Below are 20,427 nucleotides of genomic sequence, written 5' to 3'. Positions count from 1 at the left end.
GCCCCTTGACCCCAGACCCCAGACCTCTGCCATGAAAATTAGGGATCGTACCATACACTTATCCTTTGGTCACAAGAAGATCCCCAGGGCTGATGCCCTGCTCTTTAGTGTTTGATTGTTGACAGCTGCCTCTTATGATGCTGACGCTCCTAGTGTACAATCACACTGTTCAGGCATCAAAGTTTGCTTGACATACTATGCACTAACATAGAACATAGAACAGTACAGCACAGAACAGGCCCTTCGGCCCTCAATGTTGTGCCGAGCCATGATCACTCTACTCAAACCCACGTATCCACCCTATACCCGTAACCCAACAACCCCCCCCTTAACCTTACTTTTATTAGGACACTACGGGCAATTTAGCATGGCCAATCCACTTAACAATCACATCTTTGGACTGTGGGAGGAAACCGGAGCACCCGGAGGAAACCCACGCACACAGGGGGAGGACGTGCAGACTCCACACAGACAGTGACCCAGCCGGGAATCGAACCTGGGACTCTGGAGCTGTGAAGCATTTATGCTAACCACCATGCTACCCTGCTACCCTAACATCCTCTGAGACATGGCACATGAAACTTCGAGGAGGCACTTGAGAGTTTAGAAGTGTGAAGTGCTATCACAACAAGGCTAATTCCTCATTTGAAATAGCTTTTAGCTGTGAAGCTAGAGGCTGCTCACAGTCAAAGGGAGTGAAATTGACTTTCAGGAGAGAACCCACAGCAGGACTCTATCCTGGAAGTTTCTGGTAAGACAGACAGGTTGCAGCTGTGGTTGCCCCTGTTGTGGATCTCCACAATATTTAAAGGTGGCTTGAAAGCCTCACAGGCGCAAAGCCCCTCATATACCCTGCCTAGGGTGACCCGTGACCTAGAACGCTTTCGCTCCCCGACCAAGCCCACCCCCCTTCATTAGTGTTGAAAATGGACTCTTCTGGGCAAAATAAGTAAAACAAAATCCTGATTTATTTTTTTCCCTGTGTGTTTATACATCAGACAGGAACATTTAATCAGCGATTCTCATAAGCAACGGTTTCCATTAACAACGTGCGAGGTAATAATGTTGGTGACAAGAACTGTGCAAAATGGGTCAAAATTGCTGTCGTTAAGTTCATGCAATATGTTGGCTTGATGTTTTTCATTTTGTCAAAGTAATTGAACTGTAATGTTCTCAAGTGCCGTCATTTACAGAATTAATGAATAGCACCTCTCTCATTTTGGATGTATGCTTTTCAAATTAATTTCCCAGCAATGAACTGAATCACGGTGCCCACTATCACAAGCTGAGGTAATAGATGAGTTTAATAGTCTCCAAATGGTTTGTTTTCACCTTTCAGAATTATCTTAGCTTCAAAGGCATACAGGCAAAAAAAAGGTACTATTTGTTAATTGTGTAAATTACAGCAATTGAAAGAAATAGAAGGTGCGGCTACTATGGGAGATGAAGTGGACTATGAGGAGGCTGCTGTTGAGCATAAACAACACATACACAATTAAAATTAAAATTAAATGAAAATCGCTAATTGTCACAAGTAGGCTTCAAATCAAGTTACTGTGAAAAGCCCTGTGTAGTCGCCACATACCGGCGCCTGTTCGGGGAGGCTGGTACAGGAATTGAACCCGTGCTGCTGGCCTGCCTTGGTCTGCTTTAAAAGTCAGCTCTTTAGCCCTGTGCTAAACCAGCCCCTATTTGGGTCAGAAGGCCTTTTCCCTGCTGCAAGCCCGATGTAGCAATTCTCAGCTTTCATCCAGCTCTATCCTGCAGTTTACCAAATAATAATAATCCTTAATAATCTTTATTAGTGTCACAAGTAGGCTTACATTAACACTGCAATGAAGTTACTGTGAAAATCCCCTCGTTGCCACACTCCAGCGCCTGTTCGGGTACACTGAGGGAGAATTCAGAATGTCCAATTCACCTAACAAGCATGTCTTTCGGGACTTGTGGGAGGAAACCGGAGCACCCGGAGGAAACCCACGCAGACACGAGGAGAACACGCAGACTCCGCACATACAGTGACCCAAGCAGGGAATCGAACCTGGGACCCTGGCACTGTGAAGCAACAGTGCTAACCACTGTGTTATCGTGCCATAATCTGTGGTTGTGGTGCATGGGGCTTTCTGCAACTTGACTGGCATCAGTGTATAATCCAACAGTGCTTGTGGGGTAGAGGCTGAGGAGTCGCAGTCAACAATATGTGCAGCAAATGATTGAAGTGATGGTGTGACATTCCTTTTGCCTGTTACTTGAAAGTCGGTATTTACACACTTTAAATCGCCTGCTGCCTCCATTAAAACAGCAAAGTCTTATGAATCTGTTCAGCGTTAATCAGTTAACACTAACAATAGCAATTCCTGGGCTAATGTGTAGAAATCAGCTGCTAGCTGGAGACAGGATAACATTTTGCTTTGTTTGCTCCAGCTCCTTCATATTGCAATTGGTCACCATTACCCGAGTGTGTGTCAAAATGCACATTGACTGCAGAACAATATGACATTGCTGAACCTTTCTTGATGATTTTAAAGTCAAATTCCACATTAGGTGAATCAGTGTCTATGGTTTTGAGCACTATGCATGACATCACGTAGCAACAGAAACTTCTCCATGACAACAGATCAAATTCAACTTGGGTTGAACAATTTTGTTTCTTGCATTACTGTCACTCGATAACGGGGGAGGAAGAGGAGGTGGGGTTAATTACGATACATTTAAATTGAACACAGTAATTGCAGTTCGTGTCGAATAAATAGTCCCAAGGATCAGCCATTTTCTATTGAAATTAAGGGCTAATTTTGGATTCAGTGGTATAACGGGGAAACTTGAAACCAACATCAGCTTTTCCTTAAAATGCACATCTTTGGTTTGAAAATTGAAAGGACTTCTAAGTGAGTGAATGCTTTGTGCAAGAAAAATGTCAGAAAATCTCAATTCAAATTCACACGATAGTGTTCCTGCATAAACTCCTTCTCTCGCGTAGTTAGATGTAAAGACATGTAAAGCTGCACGAGGACAGCCTTGGAACCGACTTCCCAGCACAGGAATTTAGAAATGTGCTTCAATAGTTCATTTTCAGTATGTCAGGCCACTATTAATTGCCCATCTCTCGTTGCCCTCAAGAAGTCAGTGGTAAGCTACCTTCTTGAGTGCCTGTTGAGATGAAGGTGCACTGCCACAATGCTGTTTGCAGGAAGGGGGTGTTCCTTGACTTAATGGTGATGAAAGAATAGTTATAATATGCTCACTTCAGGATGATGTGGGACTGAAAGGGAATTATAATTCCACGCATCTACTGTCCTTGTCCTCGCAAGTGATGAAAGTCATGGATTTGGGAAGTGCTGCCGAAAGATCCTTGATGACTTGCTACGGTGCGTCTTGTAGAAGATACAGAGCGCAGCCATGGTTAATTTGTCAGATTGGATAGTTAGGTTGAAGGGACGAGCAGTTGATTAAGTGAACTGCATTGTTCTGGATGGTGACAAGTTTCTTGAATGTTGTTTTGAGGGAAACAAACAGTATTTGAAATGAAATGAAAATCACTTATTGTCACAAGTAGGCTTCAAATGAAGTTACTGTGAAAAGCCCCTAGTCACCACATTCCGGTGCCTGTTCAGGGAGGCTGTTACAGGAATTGAACCGTGCTGCTGGCCTGCGTTGGTCTGCTTTCAAAGCCAGCGATTTAGCCCTGTGCTAAACAGCCCCAGCGCTCCTGACTAATGCTGTCTTGTAGATTGAGGAGAGACTCTGGGGAGTCAGGAGGTGGCTCACTCACTGCAGAATTCCGACCTACTCTCGTCGCTCGAGCATTTATGTGTCTGGTTTGTGCATGTTTAATGTCAATGCTGATCCCCATGGTGTTGATGCTGGTGCTTTCACCAATGATCATGCCCTCGGATTTTGAGGAGAAGTAGATAGACTCTCCCATGATTGGAATGGGCATTAGCCGGGCTGGCACTCGTGGCATGAATGCAACTTTCTACTTTCTACTATCAGCTGAAATCTAGATGGTGTTCAGGCTTTGCAACATGTGGGCATTGCCTGTTTCATTAACTAATGAATTGTGAATGGCACTAAATACTGCACAATCAGCAAACCGCCCCACTCGTGATCTCATTGATGAAGCAGCTGATACAGGTTGGGCCTAGTTCGCAAGCCTGAGGAGTTCCTGCAACAATGATTTGCGATGAGGTGACTTGCTTCTCAAACCATAATAATTTTTCCTTTGAGCTAGGCATGGGTTCACTAAGGGTTCTCACTTTGACATGAGTCTCACAAGGCTCCTTGGTTGCCACTCTTGGTTGAATGATATCTTAATTTCAAGGGCAGTCACTCTCACCTGGCCTCTGGAATTCAGCCCTTGTGTGCATGCTTAGACCAAGGCTTTAATGAGGTCTGGAGCGGAGTGGTTCTGGCAGATGCCAAACTTGGCATCAGTGACTAGGTACCATTGGGTAACACAGACAAGAGCTTCCTCGATCACTTTGCTTATTGAGAGTAGGCTGATAGGATGATACTTGCCTGAGCAGTATTTGGTCAGGCTGAATTTATCCTGAGTTTTGAAGTGTGTTGCAACTGAAATATGAAATCTAATGGCCCAGAGGAAAATCTGTTAGTCCATGCCTTGAAATTGATGGTGATAAATATTACTGGAGATAAGAATATCAGAGGTATAGCACATAGGTTAATTGCTACCTATTCCAGTGTTCAAAATTGGCCCACTGAAACAGTGCTAACTCAGCAGTTCCCATACTGGAGGCTACATTATCGGAATTCAATTTGACAACATGAAGTTGATGGTTCTAAAGCCAGGGAAACCAACTGTTCATGTTCATGAAGAAAGTAATTCATTGAGTACACAAGACAAACACCCAAAGCCGTTTAAGGCTGCAATTTTTCAGTGCATCATTCAAAGCAATGAACTGGAATTATAGCAAAGTCCTATTGGCACGTTGGGCGGGATTCTCTCATGTCGCGCTGTATGGGAGAATCGGCGTTATCGCCATTTTTCCCGCTGCGCCGGTCCGACACCGTCATGCGATTCTCCGAGGAGCGGAGAATCAGCGGCATTTGCGGCGGTGAATTTGGTGCGGCACTGGTCGCGGGCCACTGTCCGCGGTCAGGCCGCCGATTCTCCGGCCTTGATGGGCCAAGCGGCCGCTCGGAATCGGCAGAGTCCCGCCGGCGCTGTTCACACCTGCTTGCAGCCGGCGGGAACTCTGCGTGTAGGGTCGGGGGGCAGCCTGTGGCGGGGGGGTGGGGGGGGGAGGGGAGATGCGCTCCTTCACCGGGGGGAGCCCCCGATGGGGTCTGGCCCGCGATCGGGGCCACCGATCTGCGGGCCGGCTTCTCCAGCCCCGGCCCTATTTTACTACACGGCCGGCCCCTGAACCTCCACGCCATCTTGCGTTGGGGCCGGCGCATTGAAGAAGTTCCCCGCGCATTCACGGGTTAGCACGGCTCAACTGCGCATGCGCAGGTTGGCGCCGACCGCAGTGCGTGCCAGGAAGTGAGGCTGGAGCGGCATGAACGGCTCCAGCGCCGTGCTGGCCCCCTGTAGGGGCCAGAATCGGTACTCCCAGCAGCCCGTTCACGCCATCGTGAAATGCAACGGTGTTTCTGACGGCGTGGGCACTCTGCTGCCAAGTGGGAGAATCTCGGCCAATAGAAATGAGAACCTTGCATCAAAAGAAGGAACACTGCAAGTTGATGATGTTTGCAGACCAGGAAAGGGCTAACTTTACAATGACGCTGTTGTAAGAAGCACCTGGCTTTATTTTGAATGCGACACAGATGTTTGGATAAAGGAACCATCGCTGATAAAAGGAATATGTTGGCCGTAGAAGGGATGGATATTTAAGCTCAGTCTTTTCTCAACGCTGCATCCCACAAAGCCTGCAAGCTGTTGAAGGTGTCTAGCTGCAAACAAGCATAACACCAGCTGCAATACCTGGCCACTGGAAACCAGTACCACCAGTATTGTAATAATGAAAACAATTTCTAATCCATGGTGTTACCGAGACTCTCAAAGGCTTATCATGATTAAATCAGATGAGTGATCCATTTAAGAATACAGGAACATACTTAGTGCTACCATGCCTGCTGCAACTTTTGAATCCTGAAGAGCTGAAATGAAAAGGAAGTCTTGCAAAGAAATCTTAATTTTTATCTACAGAGAATCTGCAACCAGCAGAAAGTACATAAACAACAGGCCAGGAATTATAGATTCTTGGCAGCCATTTTGAACTGCTCATTACCTCAAACCCCAGAGAATCAGGACGGACAAAACAAATGCGCAATTGAAATAACTTTATAACAAAGTGTTCGAAGACGCAACGGTTACATGAACATGAAGTGAGAACTAGACTTTCAAAAGATAATGGCTCCCAATTTTAGGGGTAGACTGCTCAGGAGGGAAATCAGGAATTGTGCGGGTGATTCTACGGCCGCGTTGTGATTCTACGGCCGTGTTGTGCCCAACGCAAATCACGCTGTGTCGGGAGAATTCCAGCAGAGGCCCAAAATTGGATTTGCGTTGGTCGCCAGTTTCCAATGCTCCTGGCCAACTACAGCTGTCGTGACCTGGTTCATGCCTCGCTGGGCACGAACCAGATGAGCATATCTAAACATTCATTTAAATATACAAGGTCTGTTTAAAGCCAGATTCCCCAGCTCCTGCAATCCTCCAACTCGCCAGTGTAGCATGAAGCTGGCGTGAATCACTGATGGACTCCGTGGTCACAATTTGACTGGGGGAAAATCTATGTCCAGTTTTGGGCATGCTTAGCCATGAACCATCTCGTCATTTAACAGAAGTTTGTCCTTTTCTTTGGCCTTGGGGAGTTTCTCTCTGCTGAGGCCACACTTAAGAGTCATTTCCATCTCCTCGCAGATCGGGGCACCATTTTGTCTGCCTGGTTCCCCCTTTTCAGCCATCAGCCCCTCCCCACCTAGTAAGGAACTGCTGACCTGGCACCTTGACAGTGCCAGAATAAATGCCAGGATGCCACCATGCCCTGCCCCCGATCACCCCGAAAGTCTCTAATGATCTGCGAAACCACCTCCAGGTGCCATTATGACTGGTACATGATTGTGGAAATTAGTACTAAACGGTGTGGTGGTGAGGTCTTCCAGACATTGCCATTTGGATCTTGGCGTTGGAGGAATCCCACAAATGCATATTTAAATGAGCCTAATGGTTCACTTAAATATGCTGATCCGGATCAGGCCCAGTGAGGGCGAGATCCAGATCACAAAGTCTTGTGAGGCTCAGTTAAATCTGGCACAGTGTTTCAAGTGTCGCAAATCCCACCAGAGGCCTCTCGCAAGAGTCAATAGCCTCATTCCGACACCGAGTCAGGCACGACAAGGCTGTTAAATCACGCCCCACAAGTGAAGATCAGACTGATGACCACACCGGGCTGGGGTTTGGAGGCCATTGTAGCCTCCAGGTAGTCGGGTCGGAAGTGCACTGCCTCTGGCAACCAGGCAGTGCCAACCTAGCCACTGCCAGGGTGCCAGGTTGGCACTGAGAAGGGGCAGGATCTCAAAGGTTCAGGGCCTGGAGGGGGAGGGGGGGGGGGGGCATTGTCTATCCAGTAGTGTGGTATCACTGACCTGGGAGGTTTGGCTGCACTGGTAATGGCAATGGAGGGGGAGGTAGGTCTTTGCTGGCAAGAAACACCGAAACATAGAAATCAGGAGCAGAAGTAGGCCATTTGGCCCTTCGAGCCTGCTGATCATCCAACTCTGTAACCTGTTCCCGCTTTCCCCCCCATATCCTTTGATCCCATCAGCCCCAAGATATATATATATAAAACTAACTAATTCCATAAGCCGACCACTCTCTGAGAAATTTCCCCTCATCTTAGTCGTAAAAGGTGTGCCCTATATCCTTAGACTGTAACTCCTATTTCTGGACACTCCACCATTGGGAACATCCCTTAGATCACCATCCCACCCAGCTGTGTCACTTGCAAATTTGGAAATATTACATTTAGTTCCCTCATCTTAATCATTAATATAGAGAGAGAATAGCCGGGGTCCCATCACTGATCCCTTTGGTACCCCACTAGTCACTGTCTGCTATTTGGAAAAAGACCTGTTTATTCCTACTCTTTGTTTCCAGTCTGCCAACCAGTTTTCTATCCATCTCAATACACTTGCCCCAATCGCATGCACTTTGACTTTACACCCTCTTAAGTGAAACTTTGTCGAAAGCCTTCTGAAAGTCCAAATCCGAATTCCAATAGATTTCCTCGTCATAAATCCATGCTGACTCTGTCCGATTCTACCACTGTTCGCCAAGATAAGGGTGGTGATTTTCTTTCTGGTGAGAAGTGAGTTGGGGGACTAGCCAGAGTGTTAGTCTGAGTTCGGGGCAACCTTTAAAAAAGGCTTACCCGTTTCGGAGGAGCTAGACTGGCTGGTGTCTTCAAGTCCTGTCCCCCCCCCCCTCCTTATTGAGGCGCAGTTCACTCCAAACCTCCAAATGAAATTCGAGGTGTGCCTGGATTGCAATCTGGATGGCGCCGATCCACTCGATGGGAGTCGCACCTTGTTTCCTGCCGGAGACCACACAGAAGCTTTTTGGCAGAATTGTAGCCCATGTTTTCACATAACGCGTAGTGGAAATCTGGAATTCTCTCGCATGAAAGGCTATGAATGCTCTGACAGTCAAAACTTTCATGACTGAAATCAATATATTTTATCAGGTCAGAATATCAAGAAATATGGATCAAAATGGAGTTGAGATCCAGGTCAACCATGATATGATTGAACTGCAGAGCAGATCTGGATATCTGAATGGCCTACACCTGTTCCTGTACAACATATAATGCGCTTAATATATAACAGATCAACAGGAACATGGCTAAAAGGATAAATTTTGCTTTAATAATATCTTATAAACATTTATTGAAAATAGACAGAGAAGAGAGAAATCCTAAATGTCCAGATTTTGGAAAAGGTATTGATTTTGGCTTGGAAGCATTGCCAAGTTGGAGGTCAGATACAAACCAGAATGCTTGCTGTATATAACAAGGGCCATCCACTCACATGCAGGAGTGATACAATCTGGAGAAACAATGGACAATGGCTTCCTCTGTGCACCAGGTGTAATGACATGGAAACCTGTGTTTCATATAGGAGTTGCACAAAGAGGACATTTTCCTCAAAATTTGCATTTGTTTCATTTTGAAAATACATTTGTTTGGAACTTTGCACAATGAAAAGAATTGCGTTCAATGAAAAATGAAAAATGTAAGACTTACATTCAAGTTTTGTACTGCAATCTGATATAGTGTTCTCCAAGGTCTTTTTATTGCAATGAGATACATTCTAAATGATTTACACACATTTTTTTCAGCACGTTAGTATTGCACAAGAATCAGTAGCTGTTAAATAAAAATTAACTAATATTTTGAACAGTGTTGGGGCAGCACGGTGGTGCAGTGGGTTAGCACTGCTGTCTCACGGCACCAAGGTCCCAGGTTCCACCCCGGCTCTGGGTCACTCTCCGTGTGGAGTTTGCACAGTCTCCCCAAGTTTGCATGGGTTTGACCCCCACAACCTAAAAGGATGTGCAGGTTAGGTGGATAGGCCATGATAAATTGCCCCTTAATTGGCAAAAATGAATTGGGTACTCTAAATTTATTTTTTAAAATATTTTGCACAGTTTTGAATCTCAAACACATTAGGATGGTTTTCCAACACATTTTAAGAAGACAGGAGTAAATGGAGTACTGCAGCTCTTCAGAACTTCCACCTTGGGTTTCTGAAAGCCGTAAAAGGCTTCAGTGAGCTGTTTTTTCAAAAACGTATTGGGGACAGCGGTAGGTCTTAGCTACTCAAGCCTGTTCTGCCATTCAATAAGATCATGGCTGGCCTGCGCCATAAATCTATCTACCCATCACCTTGGTCTTTGTTGGTCAGCACTCATTGGACGTATGCCTGGGGATCTGATATCGATAAGTGGAGTGGCTGCATATGCACAGACTCACAGTGGGCTGGCAATTACACCAAGTCGGGAAGGAGCTAGGAAAGATCACACTGTGTAGCATTCCAAATATAGCAGTAGTCACCACCAGGCTAGCTTGTAATCATTTCTCCCGGGTTGCTCACTGGAGTACCCAAGAGAGTATTATCCTCAATTCCAGGAGACATGTTGATAACCCTAGATCCTAATAGTGGATCAGTGCACTCCTCTCTTTCTGCTTGGAATCTTAATTAAGGATTTGCTTTATTCTCTGGGGGCAGAAGAAGGTGAACACTTTCCATTAGGATGGATTCAGTTTGTAAATAGCAGTTGGATGAATAAATTCTTTCAGCTAATACAGCTCCTCCTTGTTACTAGAAACAAGTTAAGGGAGTCAAAACATGCGCTTCTGCTCAGCATGACTAGTCTTTCATGTTCAAACAAATCATTGACAGATTGAGGCAGATAATCCTAACGCCTCATCCTCCAACAATGACATTAGTCAATTGAAAATACTCAGCTAATTTCAATGAACCATCGAAATTCTGCTACAGTTACTTTCTTCTGACAGCTATGCAGCAATTTGAGCCCAATCAATCTGAAAATTAAAATATCTCGAATCAATCATACCTTCTGAAGAAGTGTTTAACATTTCTGCTTGTGTCTGTATTTCTATATTGCTCCCAATCATCCTCACTGCAATAACTATAGGCCATCAATTTTCCCCAAAAAAAACCTTGAGTTGGGGCTTGCCCCCATTAGCTGAGGTGTGGCGCGTAGGCAGTACTGGCAGTTTGAACATGTATTACTCATCCTTAATCACTCCCGAGGAGGTGGTGGTGTGGGCTTCCTTCGAAGTTTAATATACAGAGTGGATTTCTAGGCTATTTATGAGAGCAGCAAAGAGACAACCATAATGGTGTGGGACTAGAGTCAAACATAGGCCAGACCTGGTAAACAGCTGGTTTACATTCTTAAGGACAGTGAACCACTTTGGTTTTTGTGAAAATCTGACAGCTTCGTAGTCACTAATATCAATGCCAGATATCTAGACCGGGATTCACCGATATCGCGGCCAAGTGTTGACGCCGGCATCAAAACTGGCGTGAGTGACGCCGGCGTCAACGGACCTCCAGGTCCAAGAATTCTCCTCTTCTTCGGGGCCAGGAGTGCTGTGCGCTGCTCCGGCATCGAAAGTCGGCTCAACATGGCCGACACGGGTCCGCACATGCGTGCCACAGCCAGCGCGGGTCCACGCATGCGCACCATGGCCGTTTCTGCATCGGCGCATGCCCGTGGTTGCCGTCTCCGCGCCGGCCCACGGGCAATATGGCAGAGCCCTACAGGGGCCCGGCACGGAGGAACATAGCGCCCCCCCCCGGAATGAGCGCACGCCTGCCAGTCGGTAGCCCCCGATCGTGGGCCTGGCAACTGTGGAGGTTACCCCTGGAGTCAGATGCCCCCAGCCCCCAACGGCCTCCGCAGCAAGAATGCCGAGGTCCGGCCGGGTGTGATCATGTGTAAACCACGCCGGCGGGACTCAGCAGAACTTGGCGGGCACTCGGCCTGTCAAACACGGAGAATCAGCGTCCCGGCGTCGGCTCGGAGAATCCCGGCCCTAAACTTTCATTCATGGTGGGTTCTGAACTCATGTTCTCTGCATCGTTACTGTAGCCTTTGGATTACTCATTTAATGATGGAACCATTAAGCTTCACTTTGTGTCGCTGAGCCATAGAGAGCAGGAAATGCTAGCTTAACCCTCTGACTGCTGACTTCAGCCGGGTTTAACAGTCGTGGCGCTGGGTGAGACAGCAGGAAACCATATTGTGCCTCCCTCCTTGAAGTGTGCACATGTGCCCTTGAGATGAGGACAGGATTGGCCTCAGCCAGGTTTGAATAACATGCTGGAATTCACTGTGAAAAGTTCCAGGTGAATAATGGTCATTTGCACAAGGTGACAGAAAGTACCTTGCTCCATGGAAACACGCTGAATAAAGAAGAATCGACACCTCCAGCTGGTGAAGTGGAGATGAGAGAATATGCGAGAAAAGAAAAAAATTCAACTTTATGGCTTGACTTGATCATTATTCGACCACAATGTGTGGAATAAATAAGCTCTTGTAGAGGATTTTGGCCGTGGCTGGGGTAGATCTGAGTAAAGAAGAATATCAGAGTCGATCTGCCTGGTGTGAATTTGAATAAAAGTTTGGCAGCTAACTGTCCCCTGCTGCATTCTCTATGGCAACATCGCTACCAATCAGATTCCATTGGCAAATAATCAACACTCTCTTCTCATTCAGTATAAATTGTTGTTCACTTTATTGTTGGCATTAGTGCAAATTATCCTGATGAGTCCAAGACAAAAGATTTTGACAGCATGACTCTTTTTCAGCAATAAATAAGAATAACTTGTACTTATCATGGCAGGTCAAGCTGCGCAAAGTGTTCAATAGGTTTTGATGCATAATATAGACAAGTACTATAGCTGATCTGTTAACGTAACTTCTCTGTTAAAAATTTCATCCAAAAGGCTTCCGCCATTGCAGCACTTCCTCAGTCCTGCACTAAAGGGACAACATTGTTTCTGGAATGAGATACCCTCAACCTTCCAGCTCAAGGAAGAGTATGTTTCTACTCAGCCACAGATGAGCAATGAGGCTTCAGATTTGTTGATATTTTCATCTGCCAACCTGAAAATACAACAGCCTCAGTCGCTTATAGCAACATCAGAAATGTACCTCAGGTGGCCCAGAAGTGAAAAAACGTTTGCCCGAACACAGCAACAAGAGTAGGCTATTTAGCTCCTTAAACCTTTTCCATCCATTCAATGAGATCCTGAGTGACCTGCAACCTCATTCCACCTTGCACGTGCGAACGATGACATTACGAACCAATCACAATTCTGGCCTATCTTTAATTGCTGCAAACCCAGACGCAATGAGAGTAGCAACAATAGACTTCATAGGGTTTTGTAAATATAAGTAAAATCTTCTTTACTTTACTTTTTGTAATGCAGGAGATTCTCCGGCCCGCGATGGGTCGAAGTCCCACCTGTCTGTAGCCGGTCCCACCGGCGTAAATTAGAGTAGGTCCCTTCCCAGCGGGACATGGCGCTGGCACGCGCTGGCACTCCCGCACATGCGCCGACTCATGCCGGCTGGCAGAGACCCTTCGGCACCGGTTGGAGAGGCGCCAAGCCCCTATCCCGCCGGCCGGCGGGGTGCCAACCACTCTGGGGCGGGCCTAGCCCCTGAAGGTACAGAGATTCCACTCCTTTGGGGCGGCCTGACGCCGGAGTGCTTCACGCTACTCTGTCCCGCAAGGACAACCTGCCCCGCCGGGTACAGGAGAATCCCGCCCAAGGGATTTCTTTCTCAAGAAGCACCTTCAGTTCAAACACCAATCTATGCCAATGCAGGCATTGTATAAATAGAGCACCAATCAGCATTGATTTTCAAGAGACACCCCATGGCCATCTTTTATCACGAGTGCCATAGGCTGACTGCCAACGGCAATAAAAACCAAGATAATCGCACTGTGCAACTCAGGCTATTGATTTCCAGCATTTGAATACAGCGCCCTGCTGAGTAACCTCAGGACAACTTGAGTTGCTATGCCAGCAGAGAAATAATCAAAAAGAAATTGCTGAGAAGGAAGGCATACGGCAGCAGACCAAGCGGTGAATCATTCGATTTGAAGTTAAGATCACGTGTTTAGGTTCCAAGATTTTTAAATCATATGCCAGGTGGAGCACAGTATTTAATTGTTGAAGAGGGGAGAGGAGAGAAAAGCAGCTGGAGTCCAACACCTCCAAGGTTCCAGAGCAACAGTCAAAGACACCTTCTGTTCTTGAATTTGTTCCCTCCCAAAAGGGAAATTTCAGAGCAGTTAACAGTGTTCAGGAGTAGAGAATCAAAAATCAAATTGTGTGTGTTACGGTTCATGGTAGGCATGATCGGGCATTAACGGGTCACGGGAATGTACCACCAACCTGCAAAACAAATTACGAGCCAAGCCAGACTGGGAGAGTCCACACGCTAGCTATTGGTAGCTTTCAGTTTTTCATGAGCTCAATACATATTCCATGAACTAGCTTTGAATATATGCTGATTGTAATAACCTGCCGGACCCTATTGGCTAGGGGAAATTGGCTATCCCATGGTATTTGGGGTATATGAGCTTCCCACAATGAGACGGGTGGGGTGGGGCAACCATTAGCAGCACAGCTGTATAAATAGAGCTGGCCGGTGTGGTAATGGTTAGAGATGGAACCAGTGGTGATCTCCTGGCCCTGTGTACATATTGTCGGAAATAAAGCTACTTTCTGCTTGACTCGACAAATGCATGCTGGATTCTTCATGGCCCTCACAAAACCTTAAAAAAAATAAATTTAGAGTACCCAATTCTTTTTTTTCCCCAATTACGGGGAAATTTAATGGGGCCGATCCACCTACGCTGCACATCTTTGGGTTTGGGGGTAAGACCCAAGCAGACACGGGGAGAATGTACAAACTGCACACAGACAGTGATCCGGGGCTGGGATCGAATCTGGGCACCAGGGCCGGCCCAAGGTACCGGCAACTCGGGCAGTAGCCCGGGGCGCCATGTGCTAGGGGGCGCCAAAGACTCGGGTCCCGCGCATGCGCAGTTGGGCCAGTGCCAACCAGCGCATGCGCGGTGGCCGCCCTCCCCCAGGGCGGCCCCCCCCTCCGTCCGCCCCCGCCCGCCCGCCCCTCGGCCCCCCCCCGCCGCCTCGGCCCGACCCGCCCCCCCCGCCGCCTCGGCCCGACCCGACCAGTCCCCCCCCCGCCGCCTCGGCCCGACCCGTCCCCCCCCGCCGCCTTGACCTGACCCGCCCCCCCCGCCCCCTGGCCCCGCTCCCTCGCCCCCTGGCCCCGCTCCCTCGCCCCCCCCTCGGCCCGACCCACCCCCCCCGCCCCTCGGCCCCGCCCCCTCACCCCCCCCCCCCCCCCCACCCCCCGAGGGCGCTGAAGTTCAGCTTGCCCGGGGCACCAGCAACCCTAGGGCCGGCGCTGCTGGGCACTCAGTGCTGTGAGGCAGCAGTGCTAACCACTGCGATGCCATGCCACCGGTCCTCACAAAACTGCTGAGTGATATTAACATATGTTCTCCCTTTATAGATATTGATCAAGCCATTGTGTATTTTCAGCATTTCCTGTTTTTATTTCAGTAATGATTTGTTTATCCCTTCATAACCGTCATCATTTCTTGCTATGCTGTCTTACTGAATTGGAATTTTAGAAGGACGCAGGAGTCCAAACCGAGTAAAAATAAGAACAACATTTTATTTACAAACAGTATATATACACGCCCCGGTAGACCCCTACTGGGTACTTCCATGGTTGGTGCCTTACTGGCCGACCTTATATACTCTAGGTAAATGAGATACCCCGCCCCTAGCGGGGGAGCTGATATTCCGCAAGGGATATCACAGGAACATAGGAAGCAGGAGCAAGTCAGCTCCTCGAGCCTGTTCTGCCGTTGAACTAGACTATGCTGGTCTTCTGCCTCTCCACCGTCCTGCACTATCCCCATATCCCTTGATATCTGTTTAGCACACTGGGCTAAATCACTGGCTTTGAAAGCAGACCAAGGTAGGCTAGCAGCACGGTTCGATTCCCGTAACAGCCTCCCCGAACAGGCGCCGGAATGTGGCGACTAGGGGCTTTTCACAGTAACTTCATGGAAGCCTACTCGTGACAATAAGCTATTTTCATTTCATTTCATCTAGAAATCTATTGTCTCAGGCTTGAACATACTCAATGACTGGGCTTCCACATCCTTCTAGTGTATAGAATTAAAAATATTCACCCCCTCTAAGTGGAGAAATTCCTCCTCCCCTCAGTCCTCAATGGTCTACCTCGCATTCTGAGACTGTGATGCAAGGAAACATGTTTCCTATATCTACCCTGTCAAGATGTGTAAGAATTTTGTATGTGGTAATCAGGTCGTCACTCATCTTCTAAACTCCAGAGAAGTCTCCTCAATCTCACCTCGTAGGACAATCCCGCCATCCCAGGAATCAGACTGATGAATCTTTGTCCCACACTCTCTATGGCAAGTCTTCCGGCTGTGAGTAGATCAAAACTGCACTCAATACTCCAGGTGCTGTCTCACTAAGGCTCAATACATCTGTAGCGAGACTTCTTTACTCATGTACTCAAATCCTCTTTCAAGGGTAACATAATTTGCCTGTCTACGTGCTTGTTTGTAGAATCATAGAATTTACAGTGCAGAAGTCTGCACCGGCCCTTGGAAAGAGCACCCCACTCTAGCCCACGCCTCCACCTTATCCCCGTAACACAGTAACCCCACCTAACCTTTTTGGACACTAAGGGCAATTTAGCGTGGCCAATCCACCTAACCTCCATATCTTTGGACTGTGGGAGGAAACCGGAGCACCTGGAGGAAACACACGCACGCACGGGGAGAACATGCAGACTTCGCACAGTCAGTGACCCAAGCCGGGAATCGAATCTGGAGCTGTGAAGCAACTGTGCTAATCACTGTGCTACCATGCTGCCCTGCACATTATACCTGCACGTGCGCTTTCAGTAACTTGTGAACAAAAATATCCAGGCTCCTTTCGACATCAACACTTCCCAATCATTTAAGAAGTACTAAGCATTTCTGTTCCTCTTACCAAAGTGGATAACTTTACACTTTTCACATTACATTCCATCTGCCATGTTCGTGTCCACACACATAGCCCAGCTAAATCCCACTGAAGCCTCTTAACATCCTCCTCACAACACACATTCTCACCCAGTTGTGTGTCATCAGCAAATTGGGAATTATTACATTTGATTCCCGCATCTAAATCATTGATATATATATTGTGAATAGCTGGGGCCCAAGCACTAATCCTTGTGGTAGCACACTAGTAACAGCCTGCCAGTCTGAGAATGACCCATTTATTTCTACTCTTTGTTTTCTGTACATTAACCAATTCACGTTTCATGTCAGTATTTTATCCCAAGTCCCATGGACTCAAACTTTGCACACTAAACTCTTGCATTGAACCTTACTAAAAGCCTTCTGAAAATCTAAATGCACACATCCACTGGTTCCCCCTAATCTATCGTTCTAGTTACATTCCAAAAAACTCCAAAGTCTGTCAACCATGATTTCTCTTTCATGTATTCATGTTTATTCTGCCCAATCCTACAATTATTACATCCTTTGTGATAGACTGTAGTATTTTCTCTACTACTGATATCAGGCTAACAGGTCTGTAGTTCTGTTATAATTTTCTCTCACCCGCCTTTCTTAAATAATGGGGTTATATTTGCTACCTTCCAATTCGCAGAAACTACCCCCAAATCTTTGGAATTTTGGATGATATTCACTATCTCTACAGCCACCTATTTTAACACTCTGGGATGTAGATTATCAAGTCTAGGTGATTTATCAACTTCCAGTCCCATTAATTTCTCCAGAACTACTTTTTCCTTCACTAAATTCTTTCAGAACATCAATCTTGCTGGTCCCTTGTTTCTCTTGTATATTTGGGAGGTTTTATGATATCTTCCCCTGTGAAGATAGGCACCAAATATTTTTAAAATCTCTCTGCCATTTCCTTACTCCCCATTATAAATCCTCCTGTCTGTGCCTGTAATGGGCCCATGTTTGTCTTTTGCTGATCTTTTAATGCACCTATAGAAGCTTTACAATCCATTTTTATGTTTCTTGCTAGTTTCTTACTGTCACGTTCTATTTTCCCTTTCTGTACCAGTTTGTTGGTTCTGCTTTGCTGAATTCAAAAATGCTCATAACTCTCATGCTCCCTATTTTTTCTGGCAACTTTATAGGCCTCTTCCTTTGAACCAATACAATCCTTAACTTCTCTTGTTAGCCAGCGTGGGATCACTAGATTTCTCGACCTTGACACCAGATCTAGATTTCTAGACTATAATGTTGTTGAGGAGTACAGGGGGAACATTGGAGGATCAGCCATGATCATGTTGCTTGAAGGGCCGAATGACCTACTAGTTTCTTTGTTTTGATGCTTCTATGCTGTCTTGTTTCTATGTTTCCCAATCTGTCTTCAGGCTTTAACAAGGTTTATCACATCATCACCAAAATCCAGCTGGGTGAGATTCCACTTGCCTGGTCTCATTCTTATCTATCTCGACATAGCCAAAGAATCACTTGCAATAGCTTTTCTTCCCATTCCCTCACCATTATCTCCAGAGGATCTACCTTCTCCCTTCTATTTCTCATCTACATGCTCCCATTTACAAGACTATTCAAAAACATAGCATCAGTTTCCACACATATGCTGCTGACACCCAGTTCTACCTTGACACCAGCTTGCTCAATCACCACCTTACTGCCTGTAAATTGTTAGAAAGTTCTATTGATTGTCTGATATCCAGTACTGATGAGCAGAAATTTTCTCCAGTTTGGCATTGGAAGGATTAAAGCACTTCTTTTGTCCCCGTGTCAAACTGTCCTTTTACTATTGGCTCTTTTCCTCCCTGGGAAATGTCAGATGCTGAACTGGTCAGTTAACAACCTTGCTGTTATATTAGACCCCAATATGAGCTTCCAATTACATATCAACATCATCACTCAGACCGCCTACATTAACCTTCATTACAACATCCCAATCTGTTCCTCCCTCAGCTCATATACTGCTGAACCTCTCAGTAAACGTATTCTTACCTCTAGACGTGAACTCTCCTGGCTGGCCGCCGATGTTCTTCAACTTGAAGTCATCAAACATTCTGTTGTGCATGTATTACTTCACACTGGAAAACATGAGAATTTAAAAATGGCGATTTTGGTTTACTCAGAGCCAGTGTAGATCACTGATCACTCCTGTGCTCAGTGATTTACACTGACTCTGAGTAAACCAAAATCGCTATTTTAAAATTCTCATGTTTTCAACATTTCCATGACCTTATCCTTCACTCACCCTGCTGTCTCCTCAAGCCTTCCAACCCGCTGGAATATCAGCATTCATCCAATTCTGGCCCCTTGAGCAACTTGGATTTTAATGGCTCCATAGGGGAATGGCGCCAACCACTCCGGGGTCGGGCCTCCCCAAAGGTGGGGAATTCTCCGCACCTTTAGGGGCTAGCCCCACGCTGGAGCGGTTGGCACCAGAAGACTGGCGCAAAAAACCGGCGCCCCCGGCAGCGGGGCTGGCCGAAAGGCTTTCGCCGGACATCACCACCGGCGCATGTGCGATGTGGGTTTCTCTTCCGCTTCCGCCATGGCGGAGGCCGTGGCGGCCGCGGAAGAGAAAGAGTGCACCCAGGGCACTGGCCCGGAGTCTGAGCGGGGGGCCCTGATCGCGGGCCTGGCCACCGTGGGGGCATCCCCCCGGAGACCGATCGCCCCCCGCCCCCCCCCAGGACCCCGGGGGCCCGCTTGCGCCGCCGATCCCGCCGCTACCAGAGGTGGTTCAAACCTCGGCGGCGGGAGAGGCCTCCCAGCGGCGGGACTTCTGCCCATCGTGGGCCGGAGAATCGCCGCAGGGGCCTCGCCGATCGGAGTGGCGTGATTCCCGCCGCCGCCACTTCCCGGGTGGCAGAGAATCTCTGCCACGGCGGGGGCCAGATTTTCGGCGGCCCCAGGCAATTCTCTGACCCTGCTGGGGGTCGGAGAATTTCGCCCCAGGTTTGTAACTTTAACACAATTAACCTTTTATTATGGACAGTATTATAATTAGACATAAAAATGTAACTATCTAATACCCCTTTTCCAACCCTTTCTAACTACTTCCACTCTCTACACACACACACAAACAAACAACACAGAAGGGAAAGGGTAATTGAGAGCTAAATATTAATAAAAATAAATGAATAAAGGCTCTTTGATACAATAGAATGACTTCCAGTTAATGACTTTCTGGAGTTCAAACTTTTGTTTCGGTAATTCTTCCTTCCAGGCTTGAGATGATTTTCTCTCGCAAGGTTGTCTACTTTCTCTGTAGGTTCAGGAATATTTCAGGTTTACAACAAAAATGTGCCAGGCCGTCGCTGGTTTTAGAACAATAAAGCAGTTCTTTACTTCAATAGCAAGAGAGAGGGAGAGAGAAAGAGAGTCTGTCCCTTTCGCTTCCACGATCTAAACACTACTACCAAGCTCTCTCAGAAAGCATCATGCAGGAACCCATCACTGACAGTTGTCCCTGGTTGTCACTGTCCCTGGACAACCCACAGGTTGCCAGTTAGCCAAACAAATGAACTTCCTCCTAAACCGCTTCCTAAGATTCACTTGGCACTGACAGGTCTGTTTTTCCTCTCCAAAATACAAAACCTAAGAACACACTGTCCTGACAAGCAGACTACTTCAGCTTGAGCTTAAAGGCACATTCCAAATATGGGTCCACAGACCAAAAATAATAAAAGAAAAGAAAATGGGAACAAAGGAAATAAACAGCAAGGAATCTTACATTCTGGAGAAATCTATTAGACCTCAT

At 46.9% G+C, this 20,427-nt stretch overlaps 1 protein-coding gene across 4 annotated transcripts in view; it reads right to left on the bottom strand.

Annotated features, from left to right (window-relative positions):
- ptprz1a (protein tyrosine phosphatase receptor type Z1a) overlaps nucleotides 1-20,427 on the bottom strand; it is a 256,830-nt gene that overhangs the window by 186,036 nt on the left and 50,367 nt on the right. The gene's annotated exons all lie outside the window — the stretch shown is intronic.

This window comes from Scyliorhinus canicula, chromosome 20, assembly GCF_902713615.1.
Source record: "Scyliorhinus canicula chromosome 20, sScyCan1.1, whole genome shotgun sequence".
Lineage (NCBI taxonomy): Eukaryota > Metazoa > Chordata > Chondrichthyes > Carcharhiniformes > Scyliorhinidae > Scyliorhinus > Scyliorhinus canicula.
The sequence above is the reverse complement of the archived record's forward strand: the minus strand, read 5'-3'. Positions and strand labels throughout refer to the sequence as shown.